The sequence below is a fragment of the Bemisia tabaci genome, chromosome 1 (genome assembly GCF_918797505.1).
Source record: "Bemisia tabaci chromosome 1, PGI_BMITA_v3".
Classification (NCBI taxonomy): domain Eukaryota; kingdom Metazoa; phylum Arthropoda; class Insecta; order Hemiptera; family Aleyrodidae; genus Bemisia; species Bemisia tabaci.
Window position 1 is genome coordinate 81,906,706 of NC_092793.1, and position 25,465 is coordinate 81,932,170.

At 41.6% G+C, this 25,465-nt stretch overlaps 1 protein-coding gene across 1 annotated transcript in view; it reads left to right on the forward strand.

The window, feature by feature from the left end:
* LOC109043807 (LIM domain only protein 3) overlaps nucleotides 1-25,465 on the forward strand; it is a 108,636-nt gene that overhangs the window by 33,095 nt on the left and 50,076 nt on the right. The window lies entirely within an intron of this gene.

Below are 25,465 nucleotides of genomic sequence, written 5' to 3' on the forward strand. Positions count from 1 at the left end.
TAGTTTGAAATAAAAATGTCGTCACTGTTTTTTTTTTTTTTTTTTTTTTTACGATTTGGCAGCAGCTGCGCGCGGCAAACACGGTGCATGGGCACAGCTGGTCCGAGAACCGATCTAATTTAATTAATCAAACCATCTATTATGTTCATCCTCTTTGACTTTGATTTTAACGATCAATTTAATTCGTCCAAACCTCTCCTCCCTCCCCCTCCTCGTCACTCGTGTGCAGGTTGTTCACCGGCGCTCACATCCATGCCCTCCCCCTCCCCTCCCCCTCCCTTCCCCAAATGTCGCTCTCCCTCCCCGATGCGATTTTCGCAACTGCTATCTGTGTGTGCGCTAGTCATTTGATCAGTTTAATTGCTTTCGCTTTGTTTTCACCGCTGTTGCGGAAGAATTTGGGGTCAGAGCCAGAGCTAAAACGCGGAGCCGGAAAAGTGTTCTTCAGGCGCAACCCGAAATGCGCTTAGATCTGAGTTTGCAAACACAATCATTCGAGCGTCCGCTGCGTGGCGAAATTGGAGCCTCTCATTCCAAGTTCCAATCGCCGCGCCGTAGCTACGAGGGAAAGGACTCAAATATGATGTTGATATTCCGGAAGGAGTTAAAGCTATATTGTGCGTTAAAACCTTTTTACATGTCCTCGCGGAAACTTAACGCTCATCTATTTTTGAGATTAAACGTCATTTTGCAATAAGGAACTAAAATTTTCGACCCATCCGTATAAGCACATATCTGCGTAGAGAAACTATCAGCTCATACGTTGTTTCTGAAATGAGCCTAAAATTGTAGTTCCACATTGCAAAATGGAGTCCAGTCGTTCAACGGAGGCTATATAATGGGTGAACATCCTCGCGGCAGTGGCGATTTTACGAATTGGCAACACTGGATTTCCTCCATTTAAATCCATGAAAAGTATCGTTTTCAGGTGAGGCAGCCTGCCTCACCAAGAATCGATAGCTTTACATACATTTAAATGGAGGAAACCCAGTGTTGCCAATTTGTAAAATCGCCACTGCCTCAAGGTTGTTCACCCGTTATGTAGCCTCCGTTGAGCGACTGGACTCCATTTTGCAATGTGGAACTACAATTTTAGGCTCATTTCAGAAACAACGTATGAGCTGTTAGTTTCTCTATGCAGATATGTGCTTATACGGGTGGGTATGCGGGTGGACACGCGGTTCCCAGCCGCGTCGACCGCGCTGCTGTCCCGCGGGTGCCCGGTCGGCCCAATCCGCCTGAATCGGTCAAACCGGCAATTTTCGAAGGTGTGTAATTATCGCTTCGTGCTGAGAACACGCCCGTTATAAATTATGGAAATTAGAGGACCGCGCCGTAAAAATGAAGTGATAACGCCCCCCCCCCCCCACTCCACCGGCCTCCCGCGCCACACTCTGTCGGGATGGAGAAGTTCTACCCTCGGCCTCGGGGCGAAACGTGACTGATCCCGAACGAAATCCCGGGAAATAAGGATGAAAAAGGCCTTCAGACGGAGCGACTGCCGCGTCGTCCGACTGTCGAAGAGGCGTTGCTCAATTTCGCGAGAGCGGTCGGCCTCACACTGAAAAAAAAATCTCGGTGTACGTACTGAGAAAAGGGTAAAATTACCAAGAATTCAGGGTTCTATTTGATCCCAGTTTTTTCTTGGTAAAATTACCATTTATGGAATTGGTAATCTTACCGAGAAATCTCGGTAAAATTATTGAACTTTCTCGGTAATTTTACTGGACCTCGGGAAAAACGCCAATATTTTTTATCGACTGTGGTAGAATTACCGAGATAAAATGGCAAAGATACCGGGAATTGATTACCAATAAAAGTGGTATTCTTACCTGAAAAAAAACAGTAAAAATACCGGTTTTTAGGTAAGCTTACCAGTCTGTCTTGGTAAAATTACCAACAATTGGTAAAAAAAGTGAGATGGTAAAGGTACCAACGGACCTTGGTAAAAACGCCGAGAAGTTTTTTTCCGTGCGAGAGCGGTCGGCCTCACTGCCGTGCTAAGGAAAAACGACGTATGAACCTTCAGGCGTTGCCAAATATCCTCTGATAAAACACGAATCTCCTCGTAAACATAGCATCTTCATTTGTCCTCCGATTTTTCAGATATTTAGTTCGCAATTTCCCCGAAAGTTTCATGAAAATTTCTAGGGAAAATAATCATAACTTGCCTCAAAAATAAACATTTTATCGAAGGAAATTTGGCAACTCTAGAATGTTCAGTTCGGCGGTCTGCCCTAGCACGGCAGCTCAGGTGCCGCGGCTCGGAGAAACGTGGCAATCGGCGAGGTGCCTATTAATTTTCGCGATCGGCGTCGTGCGTGCTGCCGACTCCCGTATCTGAAGGGGCCGCGACACGATAACTGCGGAAACACCTCGGATAAACTACGCAAAAGCTCTTTTGATTGAAAACTCACTTTTTAGTGCATTTTCCGAAGGAAATACACAATTTTTGTCTCTTGCAACCCTCCGCTTCCACCAATAGGATCGCTCCATTTTCTTCTTTTTTTTTGTTTATCGCCTCGTCTATCAATTTAAAAAAGGGAGCTTTGCTTAGTGGGTAATTACAGGGTGTGTACTGTCAGTTTAAACTGGAAAATGACGAGAAATTCGATGTCATTCGGATAAATTGGGAAAATAATAGGAAATCAGTCATCGATCAGGAAATTCCGAGTGTTGCGAACATTTTTCAAACATTTGCTGCAATTTATTAAATATTTTGTTCTGTTAAATCAAACGAGTGTCAATTTATTGGTGCAAAATATCAGGAAAATCCAACAGACACTACGACCAATTCCAATAATAAGCTCGTTGTTTGTTTTTAAAAACTTGGTACCTAACTGCTGTACTTCACTATGATATTCAAATAGCTGTTATGGCGCATCTCTACTTCTCAAAATTATGTGTTGGTCCCCTTTTAAAAAATAAAACATAAATGGAGATTTGCTTTGTCGAAATCGAAGTTGCGCAATAATTGTCGATATCTGCCACCGATTTTCTGCTCGCACTTGTACACAGTGGAGCAAAGAGAAAAATAGATAAGTTGAACTTATACACAGTGGAGCAAGGAAAAAAATAGATAAGGTTGAAACCCTCCGTCATTGCAGCTGAAGAAGAAATCTGCGCGATTTCGCAGTGACGCGCCTTCATTTCCGTGTGACACTTCTCGCATTGTCGCGAAGCTGATTTAGTTGCGTGACCCAACCTAACCTAACTCGAGCCTTCTGTGACACTCCCACGCCTTTGTGACAGATTTGAATTGGATCGGAATTATTAATTGATGTGAATCGATACCGGAGGTAAAGAAGCATCTAGATTCCGGACATTTTCTGCTGCTTTTTGATTTCACTAAGAGCGAAAGTTTTACTTCTTAAAAGCTTATTTTTACCCAAAATTACCAATTACAGCCGTAGTCGTGCTCGTGGCTCCAGCTTATTGGTTGCTCTCTTTTTTTTCATATTTTCTACTTTGCCAGTAAAAAGCGGAATTCCAAGAACTACAATGTCATCAGGTACCTGTAATAAAACAAATCGGTCATGGGTCAGGAAATTACGAGTGCGTCCAGCATTCCTCAACTACGTGCAATATAGCACTTGCAGTTCAGCAAAAATGAAACATTTGATTGAAGTAATCATGGTTTGTAAATTCCAACAAGTGTCAATTCATCCCCGGCAAAATCAGGGAATTTCATTGAAAATTTCAGGAAAGTCCAAAATGAAATTCCAGTAGATACTCTGGTAAAATTTTGAAAAAATCTCTAAAAATGCTCTGAAATTGAACAAAATTATAGTTAGCTCAAATTGCACCCCTGATTGAAATTTTGCATTTCCAACCAAAGCAATGATGTACAATAGTCTATACTCGAAAAGGAATTATATATTTCCACGGATCGATACGACATTCGAAAGCTCATCGTGCCAACTACAGAGCCACCCATTGCAGCCTGCAGCTCCTCGCGCCCATACGCATACGTGCGCACAAGCACACACACACACGCACACGCGCGCGTTCAGCGTGAGGGGGCAGGGGAACGGCTGCGGTGAAGGGGGGGGGGGGTGAGAACGGGGCCTCTCTCAAATCATTTTAATTGACCAAAATAAAAATCCATTATCGGCGGCTATTAGTGGCTCATTGTTCCCCGCGCTCCCCTGCCCTCGCGCTGGGACGTTGCTCCGATTTGGGGTCCCCGCTTAATTTTCCACCTCTGTTTTCCTCTTTCCTTCATTATTTATTCTGTTTCCCTTTGGTCTCGCCGGCCTCGAGGCCTCATCCCTTCGTCTTGGTAATGAGCTCTGATCCGTAGATCTGCCACGGCGCGGGGGGCTCGGGGCCCGTCCGCTCAGGCGTCGCCTCTCCCATTCGAACCAATGGAAAAGGATTGATTATCAGGGCACAGCTTAATAATCGATTCTTTACCATAGCTTCAAATAGGAAACTTTCGATTTATTGATACCCGATGATGCACGCCTCACTGAAAAAAAATTCTCGGCGTTTTTACCAAGGTCCGTTGGTACCTTTACCATCTCACTTTTTTTTACCAATTATTGGTAATTTTACCAAGACAGACTGGCAAGCTTACCTAAAAACCGGTATTTTTACTGTTTTTCTCAAGTAAGAATACCACTTTTATTGGTAGTCAATTCCCGGTAACTTTGCCATTTTATCTCGGTAATTCTACCACAGTCGATAAAAAATATTGGCGTTTTTACCGGGTCCAGTAAAATTACCGAGAAAGTTCAATAATTTTACCGAGATTTCTCGGTAAAATTACCAATTCCATAAATGGTAATTTTACCAAGAAAAAACTGGGATCAAATAGAACCCTGAATTCTTGGTAATTTTACCCTTTTCATAGTAAATACACAGAGATTTTTTTTTCAGTGCTCTTGCCATTCCGTGGCGTGCCTTGCGATGAATCGATTGATCTGCCGTTTAAATCTATGGGAAAGGATCGATTCCCAAGGCACACCCTAAAAATCGATTCTTCACCATAGCTTCAAATGGGGAAATATCCATAGCAGATGATACACGCTTCGCCACCGACGCCCGAATCTTGGTAACGCTGCGCCTTAGCTTAGCCAACGATTGAAAGTGACCAGCAACCATGATATAGAAAAGCCACCGAAAATACACGCCGTGTCTCTTACCCGTACATGTACGTGGAATATAATTCACAACAAATTGTCCTAAAGTTTTGGTCGATGTTAACTTTTTCGCAATGAAGATTAAACCTCTTGAAGGTTTTTTAGTGAAAATTTTCTATCAACCATGATTCCAGCACCTAAGAGCCGTTTTATCTGTCCGATTTTCTGTTTGCTCTGGATTATGCAAGTCAGGGTTGCCATAGTCGGGGAAAACTGGGAAATGTCAGGGAATTTTAAAAAGTCAGGGAAAATGACAAAGACACCTTTATTTGCTTTCTGGAATGGGTTCGACATTTTGAACAAAAACTTTTGCCTGAAGACTATTGCTATTAATGTCTTTTTCACCATCTCGCATATTTTCAATCGTCAGGGAATTTCATCGAATTTTGACAGGGAAATGCCTGGGAATTTCATTCTCTAAAGTCTATGGCAACCCTGAATGTATATATCCGAGACGCTAACTTAGCACACTACGGCGAAGGGCGCTAGGCTAAGCTAGGACAATTCATTGGTTATCTGATTGATTTACTTTTTTTTTTAATATGCCTGTTGTTGGAGATATGCAATAATTAATCTGACAACGCAGCAAAGGGACCATCCCTCCTGCACTTGTGCCCTTGAGATTTTTTACGACTTTTGGGGCTATGCGCTTCCCACGCAGCTGCGACTGCGCGGACCAGATCACCAACCCCTCATCTTGCCTTTGTCTTTAGTCAGTCCAGATCCTTCTCTGTAGCTTAACGCCGTGTTCGTCTCAGTGCTGTAAAACTGAATAAATTCTATTTCGGAATTAAATCATATCTTATTAATATCATAACCTTAATTCCTTCAGGTTATGGGCCGCAGCTTACGTGATACGCGCAAATATCCGCGATCGTGACCGCGTATACGGAAAACAAGCAAAGTGTTCATTAAAACTTGTGAAAATTAAACGTGTGTGATGAAAACGCGTAAGTCTACGAAAATGAACCTAAACGTGTGTGATGAAAACGCGTGAGTGTACGTAAATGGATTCTGCACATGAATACGCGCGAAGACATTTGATTTTCAGTCGACGGAAAATACAGTGTGTGAAAATTCTATTGCGCGCTGTGACATTCGAACCTGATATTTTGTGTGTGATCGATAATTTGATATTGCAACAAAGTTGAACATTAAAAAAACAGTTATGATTTTTCTGCGCTGAATCATGCTTATTTGCGCCAAGAGCTACTTAAACCGCATTCATGGTTCGTAGTTTGAATGATACCTATCTCTGATTAGAAGATAGTGAAAAAGCTCAACTTCTGCTCGGATTGAGGAGCGTCCAGATAAATCAGCACCAGAAAATTAGTTGTGCAAAACTTTCTTTGAGTTTGCTGATCACAGTGAGCGGACACAAATATACTTGGTGAAGGATAACACGCATTCCTATCGCAATGGCCACACAAATTGAGAAGACACAAAGTACTGGATGAACATGTTTCATGGACTCTGGTTTCAAAGGCATTGTGGAAGACGTTTGGTTCTGCTATGATGTACCCTATGACCTGTTATCAATACCGAAATTTGGAAAGCTGGTCATGCAGAACCCACTCATCAGGAGTCAACGTTAAAAGGGAAGTACCGTTACCTTTTGTGGTAAGCTTTTTCAGAACTTAAGTTTCGATGACAGTGCAGTGGCGAGGCGTGAATGATCGATTGTCGATGTTCCCTCATTTGAGACTATGGTAAAGAATCGATCATTAAATTGTTCGTTGCGAACACCCCATCTGTCGATATTTTTCAATACCTTTGAATGGCAGATCAGTCGATACACCGCAAAGTACGCCACGCTACTGATCGATAAGAAATGATTGGTAAATATTCCTAACTTGAGTTGACAGTTAAAGAATTGATGAGATGAATATGAAATATGGTTTGAAAGTTAGAGCTATACAAAGTAATGAGTGAATAAAATTTACAGAGTTGGAAGTTCGTAGAATATGTGAGTATATTGGTCTTAAAAGGTGTTGTATCAAACGATAATTTATGCGAGTAGTATCAATAGTAAAAATTGCCATTTCTAGAAAATTTGAAGATGAAATTTACGTCAGTATAAACCTCCATTAAAAAAATGCACTCAAATATTGCTGATCCACGTAAGAAATCAAAACGATTTCGTTCTTTTCATACATGATTAGTATGCACACAATGGTGTGACTTTTAAAGATAGAACATAAATGAGAAGTATTTTGTCTTATGTTCGAAAAATTATACTGCGAGAATCTCAGAACTTTTTGATTTAGAAATTATTTCATATATATACTGTGACAATGATAGAAGTAAAAATTTCGATTAATTTAAACAGTTTTGTGTCGAGCAAGGTATCACGTCATAAGTCACCGAAATTTCACGAACCCCGCAGAAAAATGGCATCACCTAACGAATGGTGAAAGAGCTTGTGCAATGTTCATTGAAGTAGAATTATACGAGGCATTTTAGGGGTAAAGCTGTTTCAACGGAAACGCACCAAATCATAAGTACCCTAACAAAAGCCTTAGAATAAATTAAAACTTCAAATGAGTAATGGCACTTGAAATAAACCAAGGATGAATTTCCTATGCGTTTTTAGCTCTTCTGTAAGAATCTGGGATGAAACCAGGAGATGAAAATCCTGGAAAGCCATTCTGGTCCGTTTGATTTTTGAGCAGGCATAAAGCGTGGGAAGTGGAAGATAAAATTTGCGAGAGTCGAAATGTAATAGTCGGTAAGACAAAATTACATAACATCGAGATGCGTGATGCATTTCGAGTGACCGATAAAAAATCAAGTGGAAACTGATACGACTGAATTTGTGTCAAAATCAGGAATCTCCAAACTTGATAACAAGAAATCAAGTGGAAACTGATACGACTAAATTGGTGTCAAAATCAGGAATCTCCAAACTTGATAAAAATGATATTAACTCTGAAGACTCAGAAAGAAAATTCTGAGGATGAAAAACCAGAAAAAATAAATTCTGGAGAGGAGTTAAAATTAAAGGTCACGTGTGACTCAAAAGCAAATGAATGGTGCAACGTGAATAAAACGGAGACAAACTCTTTGCGAGACGTGAGTAAAGGTGAGCTCAGGCAAAACAGTATGAAATTCTGTGATAAGCTTAACTGAAATAGAGAGCAAGTCTATGATAAGCTTAACTTCAGAAAACTGTAATTAATAATATCATATACACAGTACTTAAAGCAAACAGTGTATGATGAAATTGAAATGAAAATACTGAAATAAGATTGAAGCGAAACGTGAGAGATTGGATCAGGCAAAAGGAAAGTGCAAATGGAAATGAGGATAAAACTGACGAGGCAAAATTTAATATTTATCTTTGTGAAGCCCAAATTTTGAACTTGCAATATTTACGAAAAGTTTCGACGAAAGTAGAAAGAAAACCGAGGAAACAACAATTTAACAGGCTCAATTCATTTACAAACGATAACTTTTGTGCTTTGATACATACTAAGGCAAAACGACAGGGGTACTGTCGAGTGAAATTGATACGTGTTTTTAACATTGGCGAATAAAGGAATTTTGCAAAAATATTTGGAATGAGATGAACAGTACGAGTTTTTAGTCTCAGAAGACCGAGATGAAACCTATCCTCTCGATTACCAGTTTTTTTTTGCCTCTCTAAATTCATTTTAGCGTTTGCAGCTAATTAAGAGTAAGAGAGAGAGACTTCATATTTTACACAGATTAATTTACAATCGAATTATTTTGAATGCGAAAATTGCGTTGATTGGCTACTATTTGAAAGTAGAAACTAACAATTTGAGAAGATAGATTCAAAATTTTGAGAAAGTTACTAGAATTTGAGAGGAGAGACTTCAATTTCGAGAGGAGAGATTATATTAGAAGGAGCGAAATTGAGGGGAGAAAAATGAGTATTTGAAGAAGAGAAATTGAGAAATGAAGAATGAGAATCTCTGACAGAGTTCGATTTGAAAAAATCGGAGATTACATGTGTTAATTGAAAAATACACTTCAAAGGTTTAAAGCAAGGTGCAAGGAACTCATCTGAAACGATTGCAGTCAAATTTTTTCTCTTTAACAAAAAGCAACAATTATTTTGAATATTGTGTCTGGCACGAGAATAACTTTGAAGTACTTCAGACTCTCATGCGATAGATCGTCAGATTTAAATTAAAGGTAAACTTTTGGGTATAAGCAGTGAGACAAATTATTATTAAAAAAAATTAAGCTCTAACAAGAAGAAGTAAGCAACAAAATGGTATGATAAGCTTAACTATACGTAGCGAGTGAAAAAGAAGTTGATGATTAGCCAGTGTATGAGAATGCGAATATTCGGTGAATAAGTACCCAAGTTGGGTGTGCATTTAAAAATTCAAACTGGAATAAAAGGCCTGATTAGAGAACTTAAGTAAATAAATTAAGTAAATGCAAGTAAGGGCGAAAAATACTTTATGAAAGGCAATAAGAATGAAAGAGAGACTAGAGGTAACGAAAGAGCTCTAGAAAATGTATTTTAGTAAATCGAGGTATCTAGTCAAGAGTAGACTTATTTCTATTCGAGAGTAGACTTATTTGATACCAGAAATTGAAGATGATAAAAAGTGGAAAGACAAATCATAAGAGAAATGATTTTTGAGATACGTTGAGGTAAAAGAGAAGATATTTTTGATTGGCATCGAAGATTCAAATTGGGCAAATATTGAGAATAACAAAAGGACTTTTCGAATTGAAAGTGAGAGAAAGAGAAATTCATCTGCATTATTATTTAAAACTGCATCATATGTTGGAACACAGAGAATCTGAAATCTGTGACGGCTTCTTTGGTGGAGGCAGAATAAATGCAGGTAAAGCAGTTGTAGATTCTCACTGGTCAAAAGTGATTTTTGTCAACACCAAAGCGAGTACGACGAAGCCCATTGCAACTTAGGTACGAGGATTGCATACATAAATTTAAGAATCTAGTTTGCCACGTGATATCAAAATATGAACGTGCATTATACGTGGTGAGAGGACGTCAAAATAAGGTCATTGATTTCGTACATGTGTTCACAGGAAATTAGCTGGCCGATATGATGATCAAGCTGTTACCAGTCTTGGAGTTCAATCAGTCGAGTTTTTGGACTTGGAGTAGAACTCATAGTAACAGCAAGTACACGATCTGGTGGAGGTTTTCCTGGGTTTCCCTTCATCCATGCAGCACCGAATGGTGGATCGTAAGCATCACCCCAGAGTTGGCACTTGAGGACGATTGCAGCACGGCATCGCAGTTCAACAGAGCAACATAGTCAAATCAAGCAAGAATCAGATTAATTCTTGAGGGGGCGTGTTGGAGATATGCAATAATTAATCTGACAACGCAGCAAAGGGACCATCCCTCCTGCACTTGTGCCCTTGAGATTTTTTACGACTTTTGGGGCTATGCGCTTCCCACGCAGCTGCGACTGCGCGGACCAGATCACCAACCCCTCATCTTGCCTTTGTCTTTAGTCAGTCCAGATCCTTCTCTGTAGCTTAACGCCGTGTTCGTCTCAGTGCTGTAAAACTGAATAAATTCTATTTCGGAATTAAATCATATCTTATTAATATCATAACCTTAATTCCTTCACCTGTTTTTCAATGAGCCATTCTGGGGTTTCTCAAGGAAGCATGCAGTCGTTACGGGAGTAGCTCCCATTTTCAAATGCTCGTATATTTTTCCCGTCAATGATGACCAAAAACTTCACACGCTCTCTCATCAATGTTAGCGATCTGGACTAATCTGCGCAAATAGATCTGTGTTGAGCTCAGATTAGAGGTAGGACAGGGAGGAACCACCATTGAGGGAAGAGCGAGTAAATTGTCGAACAATATCGGTTCGTTAACATGAGTCAAATTTGGAATTAGGAGGAAAGAAAAAAATTCTCTCGCACGAGAAAAAGCCATGCAAGATGAAAGCAGCGCTAATAGATAAGGGAGAGCGCCAGGAAGAGGGGCACGTGCTTGCGGAGAGAGAAACAGGACGCAGGAAGGGAAGGTGAAAGTGCGAGAGAGAGAGAGCAGATGAGTGAAAGGGGCATCGGTGCGAGAGGGAAAATCGAGTGGAGGAAGCAACAGGAAGAGTGGAAGAGAGCGCACATGACTCGAGAAGCTAGGAGAGAGGACCACAAGGGAGAATCGGAGTTTTGTGGGGGTTCAGAACTTTGAAGCTGGAAGAGCGCGAGGGTAGGGGCTTTCAGGGATGGGAGAGAAACCGCGTCGCCGAGAGAGGGAGGGTGGAAGAAAGACAGAGAAGCCGCGAGGGGGGCACGGGGGCCGGGAGAGAGACGGAGAGACGGAGAGGGGGCGATGACAAAGAAAGGCCGGTAAATGAGCTGATATAGGAAGGTGACAATGCGCGACAAATGAAATACGCAAATGAAGATTGCATTGAGGCCGTAAGCCCGGAGCCGGGTCCGGGCCGCCCGCCGCGCCGCGCCGCGGTGATTGTGCCGGGTCCCTCATAAATCATAATGAGACATTGTTTTCTTTACAATGTAACCAAATCATTCCTTATCATCCCCAGCGGGGCCCGGGCCAACCCGGCGACCAACTTAACTAACTCGCCTAACTAACTAATTTACCCAACTTTGACCGGCCGACGCGAGGACGTGACGTCACGCCGCACCCCGCACCGCCCCGAGTATCCTTGACCCTGCTTCGCCACAGCCTCTTCCCGTCTCATGTCACTGGCTTTGTCGATGATCCTATTCTCGCCGCCTCTCGCCGCATCCTCCGTCAAGAGATTTAGTTCGTCTCCACGATCCCGCGCCCGCTCTCTCTCTCAACATCTATGATCGTCCTGCCAATTATGAGCCTAATCTGACAACCTTGTGATAAACTGGACTGCATTTTGCAATTTGGAACTATAAATTCTGGCTCATCTGAAAAAAGACTTGTGTGCATAGGGAAACTAATGGCACATACGTTGTTTTTAAACCGGGCTAGAATTTATAGTTCCTAATTGCAAAATGTAGTCCAACTGTCACTTCCATGTTAAGTACCTATATCATAGAGTCAATAAGAATCGCCATGTACTGGAGCGCCCGTGAAGTCAATCCGTGCGCTGGCCATTCCGAGCCCCCTTTTCGCAGAAAGTAGGAACCATCTTGGACAGGGCCGGATTAAAGGGGTTGGCCATATAGGCCGCGGCCTATGGCGGCAAATCTAAGGGGCGGCAAAAATTTGCAATTTTTTTAAGTGTAAGTATAAAAAAAAATCGGATTTAGACAAGAAAAAAATTACAAACGAGAAAAGGCAACAAAATCTCTCATTTACTGAGAGTATAGTGATTTCTAATTTTATCGTCTCTTAGTGATACAAGAGACAGTACCTTCAATCAGTCGAGTTAAGAGAGAAACCAAACACGCAATTTGGCCTGGAACGGCGCGACTTAAGAGAGAAATGATAACGAGGACTTGAAATGAAAAGGAGAAACCCTCGGCGCGGCGATCGGCATGTAACACATATTAGCGCCTACAAGACTGCACGAATACTTCTCGCATTGCATCAAACACAGTGCGGTCAGCGAGAAACGGATAGTGCCTACAAGACTGCGTGAATACTTCACGCATTGCGTCCAACACAGTGCGTTCAGCAGCGGTCGGCGTGAAACGCATAGCGCCTACAAGACTATCTGAATACTTCACGCTCTGCGCCAAGCATGGAAGGTCTTGTCCACACAGAGATAGGTTTACGAGACTTGACTTTCGCGCAAAGTTCCGTCAACTTTTGCCAGTAGTGTTGACAGGGCTTTCCCAAAAAATGTGTTCAACACGAGTAAATGCGTCTTACGCACCCCTCCCCCGCTGGCACGTTCACTTGATGGTTTTTATCGAGTTTCAAAACGAATGAGAAGGGGGCGGCAAAATACAGGCGGCCCATGGGCGGCAAGTGGGTGAATCCGGCCCTGATCTTGGAAGTGTACGGCATCATTTAACACGGTGGCTTATGAGAGCATCGCGGACTGCGAGTGGTTTTCGGGATGCATCTCTTTAAATAAATTATTTTCGCAAATTTTAGAACATTACGTAACCGAAGTCGTAACGAATTAAAAAAGTACGAAACTTTCCGGTTTTTTTACAAGTATTTTTTAAGCAAAGCCCGGAGCAGGGACCCCTCGCATAAGGGGGATCTCTTATCTATGGTGATAACGGTGACGTGGGAAAATTTCCCTCATGAACATTCCTGTAGTCCAATTTTAAAGTAAGAGGTCTTAAATTCAAGCTGATAGTATACTTGATCCAACGATACTACTAATTTTTTTTTTTTGCATAACACTAACGGTTCGCCAGGGAATCAAGGTGAGACCTCGCTTTATGGGTGTCCTTCGTATATGCCTATTCCGAGCTGGTCGATAACAGGCAGAGATAATATTATCAAGTGAACCGCGTTAAGCAGAAAGGAGTCAAGCCACATCAGGTATTGCCAAATTAAATTGAGCAATTTAACATTTTACATGAAACCGGTTGTGCGGATTTCCGTGCAAATTTCGGTGAATTATCTGCACAGCACGAAGCAAATTCCTTAAAATTTTCGAAGGAATCCGCACAAACGTTTTCCTGTGAACAATGAAACTGCCCAGTTAAATTTGGCAATAGCTGATGTGGCTTGGCTCCTTTCTGCTAAACGCGGTCCATTTTGTAGTAGCGAGATAGGAGGGGATGCACACGAACTCTTTGTGGCACTTCAGTGACAGATACCGAACTTGAGTCGTGGCAAGTGGCGGTCCAAGCCGCAAAGCCTCAAGAGAACTCGGGGTAAGTCGGGAGCAAAAATTATTTCATCAACCTTTGATAAATTAGCAAAGCGGCGCGCTATTGCGATGCGAGGTTCGAAATCCGAACGCTGTCCACGGACGATAGCGCGAATGCTGCACGTATCGGCAATGCGTGGAATATAGGTTGTCGGAAGGTGGAGTAATATCACTCATTTCGCCAACTCGGAGGTCGGGAGAGTGGATGCTCTTTGGCCAAACGTGACAACGGCAGCGACGGCCAAGAATAGAGACTGGTCGAGGAAGGGTGCTGTCGGAGCCGCGCGCCCTCCCGCTCCGCTAATCCGCACACACGAGGAACCGCTCCTCAAAGTCTATACATAGTCATACAAAACGCGTATAGTTCCTCAAAGCAAATTAATTATGAAATTTTCATCCCCGCTCATCTTCACCTGCTCCGCTTTGCGTAGCAACCTCAAAGTCTTGCTCGAATCTTGACCCCTCCGGCAGCTCCAGCTCTGATTTAATATTTATGCTGGTCCGCGCCTTTTTTGGTCCTCCGGGCCCGCGCGGGCCTTTGAAGCTGGTTCCCGGGGATTTCCACCAAGCCGCTAAGCTTTCACGCCCTCCGCGAGTCTTGGTAACTCTCCTAAGCTAACCAATTTCCAAGCTCCGCTGTCTCCCCTCCCGTGCCCTTCGCCAATCCCCCAGGCTTAGACTAGATGATTTTTCTATTTTCCTCGAGCGTTCTTGTTTTTCTGCCCCCGGAGCTTTTTTCCATGGAGAAAATCCAAGGTAAAGAATCCCAATTTGTTTTGCAACACTGTACATTAAGTGGACGTATTTCTGTCAGACGGGACTAAGAGTCATAGGGGGAGGAAGGTAGAGGGGGGCTTGGATTGGCGGTGGAACCGAACGTCGGGTTCATTCGGTCCTATGCTCGCAATGCTTTTCCATGGCGCTTTCCGTTTGACAGAACGCGCTACCCGGCATTCCAAATTCCTCAAAAGGAACTCAAATTGGCGCTTAGTTCCGTTTGATAGAAATACGTCCAAATTATAAACTAAGTATTTTATGTATTATTCAAACAAGCTAATCAGGAGACATTGCCCTAAAATACATGTACAGGGAGAGTTCGGACATATCGAAATACGGAGCTCCCAGGGCCCGAAAGGGCAGCCAACCCTCTTACACAAAGAATGTCACTGCCAATCTTCAGATTTCAATAATTTGTTTTCAAATTTATTTATACTACGTATTTCCATCAGCTATTTATTTAGTGATGTTCATTATTTTTGCTTTAGCACGTTATCTTATTCCTGTTTAATCCGTTCTGTTTCAGGTAAGCTTTAAACTTCCTCTCTCAAATCTAAACAAGACAGTGAATCCGTATTCGTGAGTGTGCTCATATTACACCAGTTTTTAAAGTTGCGTCTTTTATAGTATTGGAATGGGCTTAATATATTTAGTATTTTATCCGAAGTTGGGCTCGTCATAAGAGGAGAGAAATCCGTGATTCCACCAAATGAAAATACGGAACATAATCAAGAGCTAACATGCATTGGAATTTTACCGCCGTCGAGTGACACCCTTATTTACACGATATTAAATTATTAGGTGCTCAATTCTATTGAACTGATACGTCATTTGATTTTTGACGACTGCATTTGAACAAGTGTTCGCTCGTTCGCGGTAAGTATGACAAACTGACACCGCGAGCACTGAACAAACACAGCCATCCAGGATTTGCATATGTTCATCTTTTTCTCGTGAAATTTTTCGCCGCGTATCGTAGATGAAAATCCCGAGCATGATCCAGTTGTATTTTATCCAGTCTTTAGGGTTATTTTTTACCGAGATCTAACTTACTGAAAATTATTTTTACGCAATTTTCCTGCCGAGTTGGACTTTCAATTGGACCGCGTCAAGCAGAAAGAAACCAAGCCACGTCAGCTATTGCCAAAAATTGAGCAATTTAATTTAATTTTTTACACGAAAACGGCTGGGCGGATTTTTGTGCAAACCTCAGCAAAGGATGTGTCCCATTAGGAGGGTATTTTGGCCCTAACTTTGGTCGAAAATTGAAACAGCTTAGAATGATGTCATGTATGGTCAAATCGACTCTCAATCATCTACCCTGTGAGAATTTTTACATATTTGAGATGTTTTTGAAAGGTTTTTGCCTGATTTACCAGCGCAAAGTAGTGAAATTTTGCAGTTTTCTCGAATAATTGCTCTTTTTCGGTCCTAAATTACAGATTGTTTATGTATGAGTACAAGCGACTACCACTTTCTCCTTTAAATATGTTGTAATGGGTGTACTAAAGATTAACATTTTCGAATATGAAAGTGGTAGTCACTTCTGCTCATTCATAAACAATTTAATTTAGGACCGAAAATGAGCAATTATTCGAGAAAACTGCAAAATTTCACTACTTTGCGCTGGTAAATCAGGCAAAAACCTTTCAAAAACACCTCAAATAAGGACAAGTTCAGTCGTTGATTGGTCATATTTGATTGGTCGTTACTTTGCGCCGGTAAATCAGGCAAAAACCTTTCAAAAACATCTCAAATATGTAAAAGTTCTCATAGGGTAGATGATCAAGAGTTGATTTGACCATACATGAAATTATTCTAAGCTGTTTCAATTTTCAACCAAAGTTAGGGCCAAAATACCCTCCTCAATGGGACACATCCTTTAATTTAATTTTTTTCACAAAAACTGCTAGGCGGATTTTTGTGCAAACTTCAGCAAATTTTCTGCAAAGTTCGAAGCAAATTCCTTAAATTTCTCAAAGGTTGGTTCACAAGTTGATTTAGAGATACCGGAAACGTTTTTTGGGATAATGCCCCCACTCCTCCCCCCTCCTAAATGTACGGTACAATAATAGTATTTGAGGAAGAGAATATTGCGTGTAAAGGCTAACATTTGTGGAATTTTTCAAGGCGTCGTCCTCTTCTCTCTTTCATTGCATCAGTATGCTTGTCTGGACGCAGATCGTTCGAGCACCATCCATCATTTCCATAAATCATCAACGGATCGAAGTTTGATGGAAAGGGAACCTCGTAAACAAGGTAATTTGATTGGTCGTTACGTGCACGCGGCAATAGCAATGGCGTTTATTCCTGCAAGACCGTGCGAGAAAGCGCCGGGTCCCCCCATCTTTCGGACACCCCCCCCCCCCCTGCCACTCTTGTTTTGAGATTGATATGCGCCGCATGCCAAGAGATGTCGCTCGCATCGCGTTCCGCGCTCGCATCTTGCACGGTTCAACACCATGTTGCCGGGTACTCCACCTGAGCACGAAAATTGTCCATGTGTGATTTATTACCACTTGACTAGATTTTCGCAGGCAAGGCTTATAGGCGGGAAAAGAGCGAATTTCTGGCTTCTGCATTGATTTTAAAGGAAGCTATCAATGCGGTAAGGAAGGATTTCTTTTTTCGTTTTCTTTTTCTTCTTTTCTTCTTTTTTTTTTGATTGTACTAGGAAAGCAGGTCTCAGCCAACCGATCAGTTCAGAATGGATACCGCACTCTGATCGAAGGAAAAAATTACACTACCACCACTACCACTCTACTACTACTAATACTACTACTAATACTACTATGCCGCTTTACAGCGCTTCCGTACGCTCTGCGACACCCGACCGCCATAGGTAGCCAGAGCTCCTCTGACAAATCGCATCCCCTCATTTCCTGCCTTAAACCGTCAATCCACGATTTAACAAACAAATTGAGGGCTGTTTCGGTCGAAGGGCGTAAGAGTCTCGTGGCGCTGCTAAGATTGTGCAATTTTTAAAGAAAACTGCGGCAGATGAAATTCATTTACAGTCGACTTACTTCCCTACATTAGTGAGGAAAAACTTGGAGCAGATTCAGGAAAAAATTCGTAGCAGAACTGTCCGATAAGTACTTACAACTAGAGAACCACATCGCACAACCGAAAAAGCATTGGAATTTTCACACGCCCTTTTACCGAAAAATGTCTCAATTATTTTCCCTTGTTAAACAATCCGTTGGAAGTGGAGCCTCATCCCTAATAGCACGCAAAACATTTACTATACGACTTTGCCACTCATGTAGTTCCATCAGATTGTAACCGATTATGATACATCTCGTGACCTCTGTTGGATGCAGTACACACGAAAAAGCTTTCCATCGGGAAAGGTAACTTTGATTGAAAGTCAGTATTTTCTGGACACAAACTGGCTACTCCATGGTCCAATCCAAAGCCAATTAATTAGCTCACCAGTGCCAACGATAATATCGTTCCACGCTCCGAACCCCAAGTGCTGCCAAGTTTATTCTCTTCCATCGCTTTTGAGGCAGGGCATGACCACAAGCCGTGGAATCAAATTTTCAGAACCGAACCACCCGCTTATCACGATGGATGGGTTTTTGTGATAAGTTTTCGTCTTTTAAAAAATTTAGAAGCTACATGTATCATCAAAGCAGAACCAGATTAGCCGGGGTGTCGGGGTGCTGTAAAAGCCGGGAGGGGGGGGGGGGTGACTAATAGTTGAATTTTTGCTCTCAACCAAAAGTTAGCGAAAAATAATATCGATGATAAATTTAAAGCATTCGAGAAAAAGGACAGAGATCCAAGCTTATAGTTTGAAAAAATTATACAATTTTCCCGCATGAGACATAGCATAATTTTATAATATTAATAGAACGTTTAAAAATTATAATCATTCGACATTTTTTACAAAATTATGATTATATAAGAGAAATAATTTTCCACCAATCAGCAGAAATTGGGACCGAAGCAAGGTCCTTACCTATAGATGGTTTTGATATCAATGTCCTTTCAAGTACGCGCTATAAAATATAAACATTTCTCCCAAGTAAATATTCCAGGAAACTGAAGCACTCTTTTCTCTCCCTTTCTTTTCCGCCTATTGCATCCGTTAACTGAAATATTTCGTTTCACTTCGAAGTCATCTTTCAGCTTGAACCTGTATCTCATTGCGATGTACCTGTAGGCAAATTTCTTTCATTTGGCAGCATTGTTTTATTTTCGCCGTCTAAAGAATCAAAGTGGTTCAACTGGGTTGACAGATACATTTTGTATAAAAGACACTTCTCAAGTTTTTGAGGATGCCGTCATTAAGGAAAATAACTGATCCAGCAGATGGTGATTGTACCCGTGTACCGGCTAAGTCTTGCCCACTTTAAGGTTAGGGATCCTTTATAATGATACAGGAGATACTGTATAATAATGCAGCCTTTTTGTTTGATAATGTTTACGTATCATATTTTTCGATAAAATAATTTCGTCAGCCATGTTTAGGCTTTCTTCGTTATTTTCTGAAAAATTGGGGAAAGTGGGGAAGTCAAGCCAGTCTTACGTAATTCAATAGTGGGATGAGCGGTTTTATTACGAGTGTCTTACAGGGAGACTTGGAAGGGGCAGGGGGGGGGGGGGCAAAAATTAAAATGGCTTACGTAACATTAAAGCGGCCCCGAAACGAGGTGCATCATCTACACACGTGAGCTCCTAAAATTATCTTAAATCACAAGTAGGGAACCTAATAACGATTAAACTAGGGTATCAGACTAATCTCTTTCCCTGTAAATTGCTATGATTGATTGCTTATCGTAAAGGTTAGTTGCATCTAAACTGCCGTCATCAAAACACATGGTTAAGTATCGAATAACAGCGAAATTCTCAGACTAAAATAAGTCAGCGGTAAAATATTAATTAATTGGATGAAACGTAGTAGCCTTCTCGTGTACCATACTTCTAGTGCAACTGGTTTTTAAAAGTGAACGCATGTGATCTAACCTATTTTGGGTTTAAATTGTGCGCTCTGATATCCTTCTTGTGTAGCTTCCCTGATCTTAGATCACTGTCTTGCCACACTCACGCACACTGTCGCAGATGCAGCACCTCACTTGCTGATGACGTACCCTGAAGTTTTTTTACCCGCGCCAGGAGAAGGTAGTTACAGAAATATCTAAATTTCTACAATGGAGATGTTGCATGTGTAAGGAATTTGCGATTTGACTGTTGATTCTTATGTAAAAGATTGCGAGAAACACGATGGTGCCACTGGTTTTCTCTGAAATCAACTCCCAAGCTCAAAAAAAGCTCTCAAGTTGAGGCCAAAATGAAGGGGATATCCCACGCTATCCTGAGAGTCCACCTTTACATCGAGACAAACTCTTCACGCAAAGATAGGGAGCAAATACATTGACAGAGTTGCCGTGATTTCAGTTTTATAGTCCCCAAATAAGGTGGCAACCCTGTCAATGTATTTGATCCCTATCTTTGCATGGAGAGTTTGTCTTGGTGTAGAGGTGGACTCTCAGGGTAGCGTGGGACATCCCCTACATTTTGGCCTCAACTTGAGAGCTTTTTCTGAGCTTGGGAGTTGATTTCAGAGGAAACCAGTGGCACCATCGTGTTTCTCGCAAAATTTTACATAAGAATCAACAGTCAAATCGCAAATTCCTCACACATGCAACATCTCCATTGCAGCACATCAGACGTAATGTATACATTAACTAAATCCTTTAGAGATTTTGAGATGTACAGTACAAAGTAGCCACAGTTAGGGAACACCGGGAAATGTCAGGAAATGACGAACGTTTCAGGAAGAAATTTTAAATCACCTTTATTTGTTCCTTAGAATGGGTTCGGAGTTCAAACAACAGATTTTGTGCGGAAACTTTTTCAAGCTATGTCTTTTTCACCATCCGGCATTTCTTCAATCAGAAAATTTTACCTAATACGACAGAGAAATGTCAGGGAATTTCGCTTTTTAAATTCTGTGGCAACCCTGACATTAGAAAGCTGCGAGAATATTCTTATAAATATTTCTTTTTGATTGTCTCCACTGTATTTCAGAAGTTACTGAATCAATTATCATATAACAACAAGAAATGTGGTATCCTTTGCGCAATATATTTTATTAATTATACTCACATATAGCCAAAGCTTTTCAACGCCGCAGGTGCCATCTTCAGGACTTACACATCAAATACGTACAACTACAACGAAAGGCAAAAAGACCAAATGTGGACATAAAAAAGAACAGTAAAATACAAATGCAAGTAATTATTTTCTTTCAACATGCACGTATTTTATTGTACTCTTTGATGTCTATATTTGGTCTTTTTGCCTCTGTTAGTTTTATGTATTTAATGTGTAAAGCCCTGAAGATGGCACCTGCGGTATTGAAAAGCTCCGGCTATGTGTGAGTTTTAATTAATAAAATGTATTGCGCAAAGGCTACCATATTCATTGTTAGTACAATATGCGCAACAACCATCAATATGTTCAAATTATCATATAATTTTTGGACCACTCTCTTCAATTGATGATTGCCTTAACCCTCTGAACAGCAACTTCGAGTGTGCACAATCTGGCACCAATGACGCGGCGAGTCGCCCTGAAGGCGCAGCCGCGGAGCGGTCACTTAATCAGGTTTTTTTCTCCCTTTTTAAATTATTCTAATGAGCAGCTTCATTCTACTTTTTCGAATTGATAACCTAGAAAACGTAACCCTAACTAACTCATTTGAAACCGACTTGAGGACGCCTGGACGTCACCTCATTATTTTCATTTCTGTTTTATTTCTATTTTTACTTTATTTTTATTTCCTCCAAGCGCACTGCCCGCGCCCGCGCGCCGTCGCAGTTAAAATGCTTTATTGCGCCCTGAGGATCGGCAGCGTTGCCTGATTGATCAAATTGTTTTCGCTCTTTTCACGACCTTTTCAGTTCCTCTTTCAGTTGAAAGGAGACTGGATCCTCGTCGGTTAATAATTCTGCAGGTCCACATAAAATCAGTAAGTGAAATTATAAAGTTAGTTTGAACAAGATGTGTGGCAGAATAACGAGATTTTTTTGTGAAGACTGAAAACAAAAGATCGATTCCGTAATCAGGTCATTCGGTACGTAGCGATTAAATAATAAAAATCTAATTGGCCCGTTTGAATTTCGATTAGTTTTGGCGCGCTTTGAAAGCTTGGTAAAAGTAAAACAACCTATCAGAGGGTTAAATCATATTAATTTTTCTTAATCACGCCAAGACCTCGATACAAAAATAAAGGAATTTAGGCATATTAATTTCCCCACGGACGATTTCAAAGTGATAAGCAGAAAAATTTCTCCCAAAATATAAAAAAAGAAAAAAAAATACGAGGTAAAGTCACCGCTGAATGACAAACGTCCTGGTTGGACGTTTGGTGAATAATTCCGGGTTTCCTTGTGATGATCTGACAATCGTGGCATCTGAGAGTGATACCACTATTCGGCCACGTGGGAGCTCGGGTTGCCTACACTGAAAACTGAAGGCAAACTGACAGTGAGGTGAAGTCACCGCTCCACCTGCCACGCTCGGTGAATCATTCCTACTTTCTTCCTCGAGCAATCGTGAAACTGAGGGTGATGACACTATTCGGCCAAATGGTATCTCTCGTTGCATACACTTAAAACTTAGGGCAAACTGAATATGAGCTGAAGTCAGATCTACGACGTTTTTCATGAGAGTGAGGATGGTGCACCGGAAAAAGAGTCTCTTACATCTAGAGCCTAAACTCTTAAAAAATTAGACATCAAAAAATACTCTTGATTCAATCGGATTTTTACTTGAACAAAGGGGAAATCCGCTTAAATCAAGAGGTTCGGCCTCGATTCAAGCAAAAATCCGGTTGAATCCCATAATAGGCGGATCTAGGAAGAAAGAAGGAAAAACGCTTACATTCTGTAATTATTCATGACGAAATTGACTCTAACTACATATTAGATGTCTCAAAAATTGAAAAATTTTCCGGGAGGGGGGCGGACCCCCTTATCCCCCGCCCCCTTCCGAGGTGTTTGTATCCGCCCATGTGGAATCAAGAGTATTTTTTCTTGTAAAACTTTGGAAGCGTCTGAACTCTGGATCCAAGATGCTTCTTTTTCAGTGTAGAAACATTTCATAGCGACAATGAATGCCACGTAATTGGATTAATTATTTTTAGATTAAGGTAGGCTCGGCGGAGACCCGGAATAATCCGCGGTCTCTACCGTCGTCGCAGCGAGGGTTCGTGAGAAAATGCACAGCTCGTAGTGTGTGTTGATAGTGTATTCGACCGCCACCACCAGCCGGACTCGAAGAAATATCTAAAGCTCTAATGAGCGCTCACTTGTTTTTATTGATACTCGGCGAAAAGATAACGCCAGCCTGCGGGACGCGTGGGGAGCGGAAAACAGAACACAGTCGCCGCTGGTGTTTACATAATCCGCACCTAATTACCCGCCTGACCTATCCAACACAATAATTGAACGCCTTTAAGTTTTAGATAGGGTGCACGCCGCCGCCGCCGCGTAAGGATCTAACAATACTTACGCCCTTCTGCCAACGTGCCGTCCGATTCAATTCCATTCCGGCCGCCGCCGCAGCTTCTTAATGAGTTTTTATTTTCGTATCTTTTCAGCGATTAATTAGTTTTCGTCTTCTCGACGACGACGCGGCGACGCACAGTGGATCGAGTCAATCAGAGAGGTCAATCTTTGACCAAAACCCCAAATTTTGATGTTAATTTCGTCACATTTCACATTATGGGGGGTGTCTCGAAAAGGAAGTTTCTCGGAGAAACCAATGAGACCACTTATGGAACCTCAGAATTGTGTATAAACAACGTAACAAGCTTTTAAAGTCTCCGAATTTTGTGCGACCTCTCCTATCGACTCGATCCTTTGTGCGACGACGCCTTCAATACTACCGTGCTGAGGCAGAACGCCGTATGAACATTGGAGAGTTGCCTGATTTCCTTCGATAACGTGGTTGTTTTCGAGGCAAGTTATGAATATTTCACCTTGAAATCTCAGGAACTTCAGGTGAAATTGCGAACTGAATATCTGCAAAATTGGAAGAAAAATATTCACATATTTACGAAGAAATTTGTGTTTTATCGAAGGATATTTGGACGTATTTCTATCAAACAGACCTATGTGGAGGTGAGAAATATGGGGTATGCTCGTTAGTTCTCTGGCCATAAGAGTGAATGAGAATATTAAAGCGCCAGTGACGTCAGCGGCAATGAAAAAGCCTCCGCGTCACGTCGTCGTCTTCGTCGGGGGGCATTAACTCATGAGCCCTGTCCACAAGGCTCTCTTGCCATGCCCGCGGCTCATGAGTTCCGCACTCAGTTGCACATAGGTCTCTTTGATAGAATGCAATATCCCGCTTTGCCAATTCTTCAAAAGGAACCACGCCCACTTTTACATTGCTTCTTATGCAGATTTCTAGAGCACACCCCATATTTCTCACCTCCACATAGGTCTGTTTGGTAGAAATACGTCCATTTGGCAACGCCTGAAGTTTCATACGGCGTTTTTTCTTAGCACAGCAGAATACTGTCACCTAACGCCGACAGCGAAAGTCTTATTTTCTTCCCGGGGCACCTCCTACTCCGACCTCCGCACTTATCCGGTGTTCGGGTTTAAGAATTCGCATTGAAATCCTCTCTTTCGTTCGCGTTTCAGCACAGTGGCGATTCTTGAGTGTTGGCAGCACTGTTTACCCTTCATTTAAATCTATTAAAAATATAGACTCCAGGAATCGATTGTTTTACATACATTTAAATGGAGGGGAAAACAGTGTTGCTAACCTTCAAGAATCGCCACTGTTTTAGCATAACCCCTATACGAGGTTGAGGAGAAGCTAATCTAAGGCGAATCGCAAATCGTCAATCCCCTAAAATCTTATTTCATCAAAGAACTCTAGTAAATGCAGATTGAATCACATTATCCATACTCATGAATGCAAGTTCAGTTGATTGATTACGTACTCGCCGCGCGATGATCACCGTATCACCGGACCGCTGATCGTGGATTTGTGAATTTTCGCGCCTAATCTGAGTTCGGTGTTTAAGCGGCATCTAAGAAATTTGATTCCTGCAGTTGCAGAATAGAACGTGTAGTGAAATCGCGGGTTGAAAGGGTGCTTCGGCGTAAATAGAGCAGAGGAAACGCGGGTTGATGACGGCGCAGAGATACAACTATTCGTGCTTGATGGATGTCCGTGTTGCATCTGCAAAATTGAAGGCGCGATGGTGCGATGCGTAAACTCGTTTTGCTCCGCTCTATGCTGCCAGTGAAGCGTTGCTGAGATTCGAGAGAAAAGTTGAAAACGAGGCCCGATCACGACTTTTCTATCTTCGGCTGAGTTGACACTCGATTCTTTCTCTAATTTTTCAGTGCGACAACTGTTTTTTTTTTTTTTTTTTTTTTTTTTTTTTTTTTTAAAGGAAATGTATCTGTATGTATTTCTTGTTAAATGAGAGGGTGCGATTTTTTGTGCAAGTAGGATAGAAAATTTTTCGAATAGATTCGTTTTACTATTACTTGAAAGCAGTGCGTGGAGGAGCCCAAAGCGAATGAATCAATGCGCAAGGTTAGCAGGGTGTCTACAAGTCCGGAATTTCCGAAAAGTCCGGAAATAGTACTGATATTTTAAGACAGGTCCGAAAATACTGAAAGAATTCAAATATTCCGCAAGAAGGTCCGGATTGTTTCCCCTTTTTTTTCATTTTTGTCGCAATTTAAGCGAGAAATACAAATTTTTGAAATGTTCTAATTTCGTCAAATGGAGGTACTGAAAAAGTACG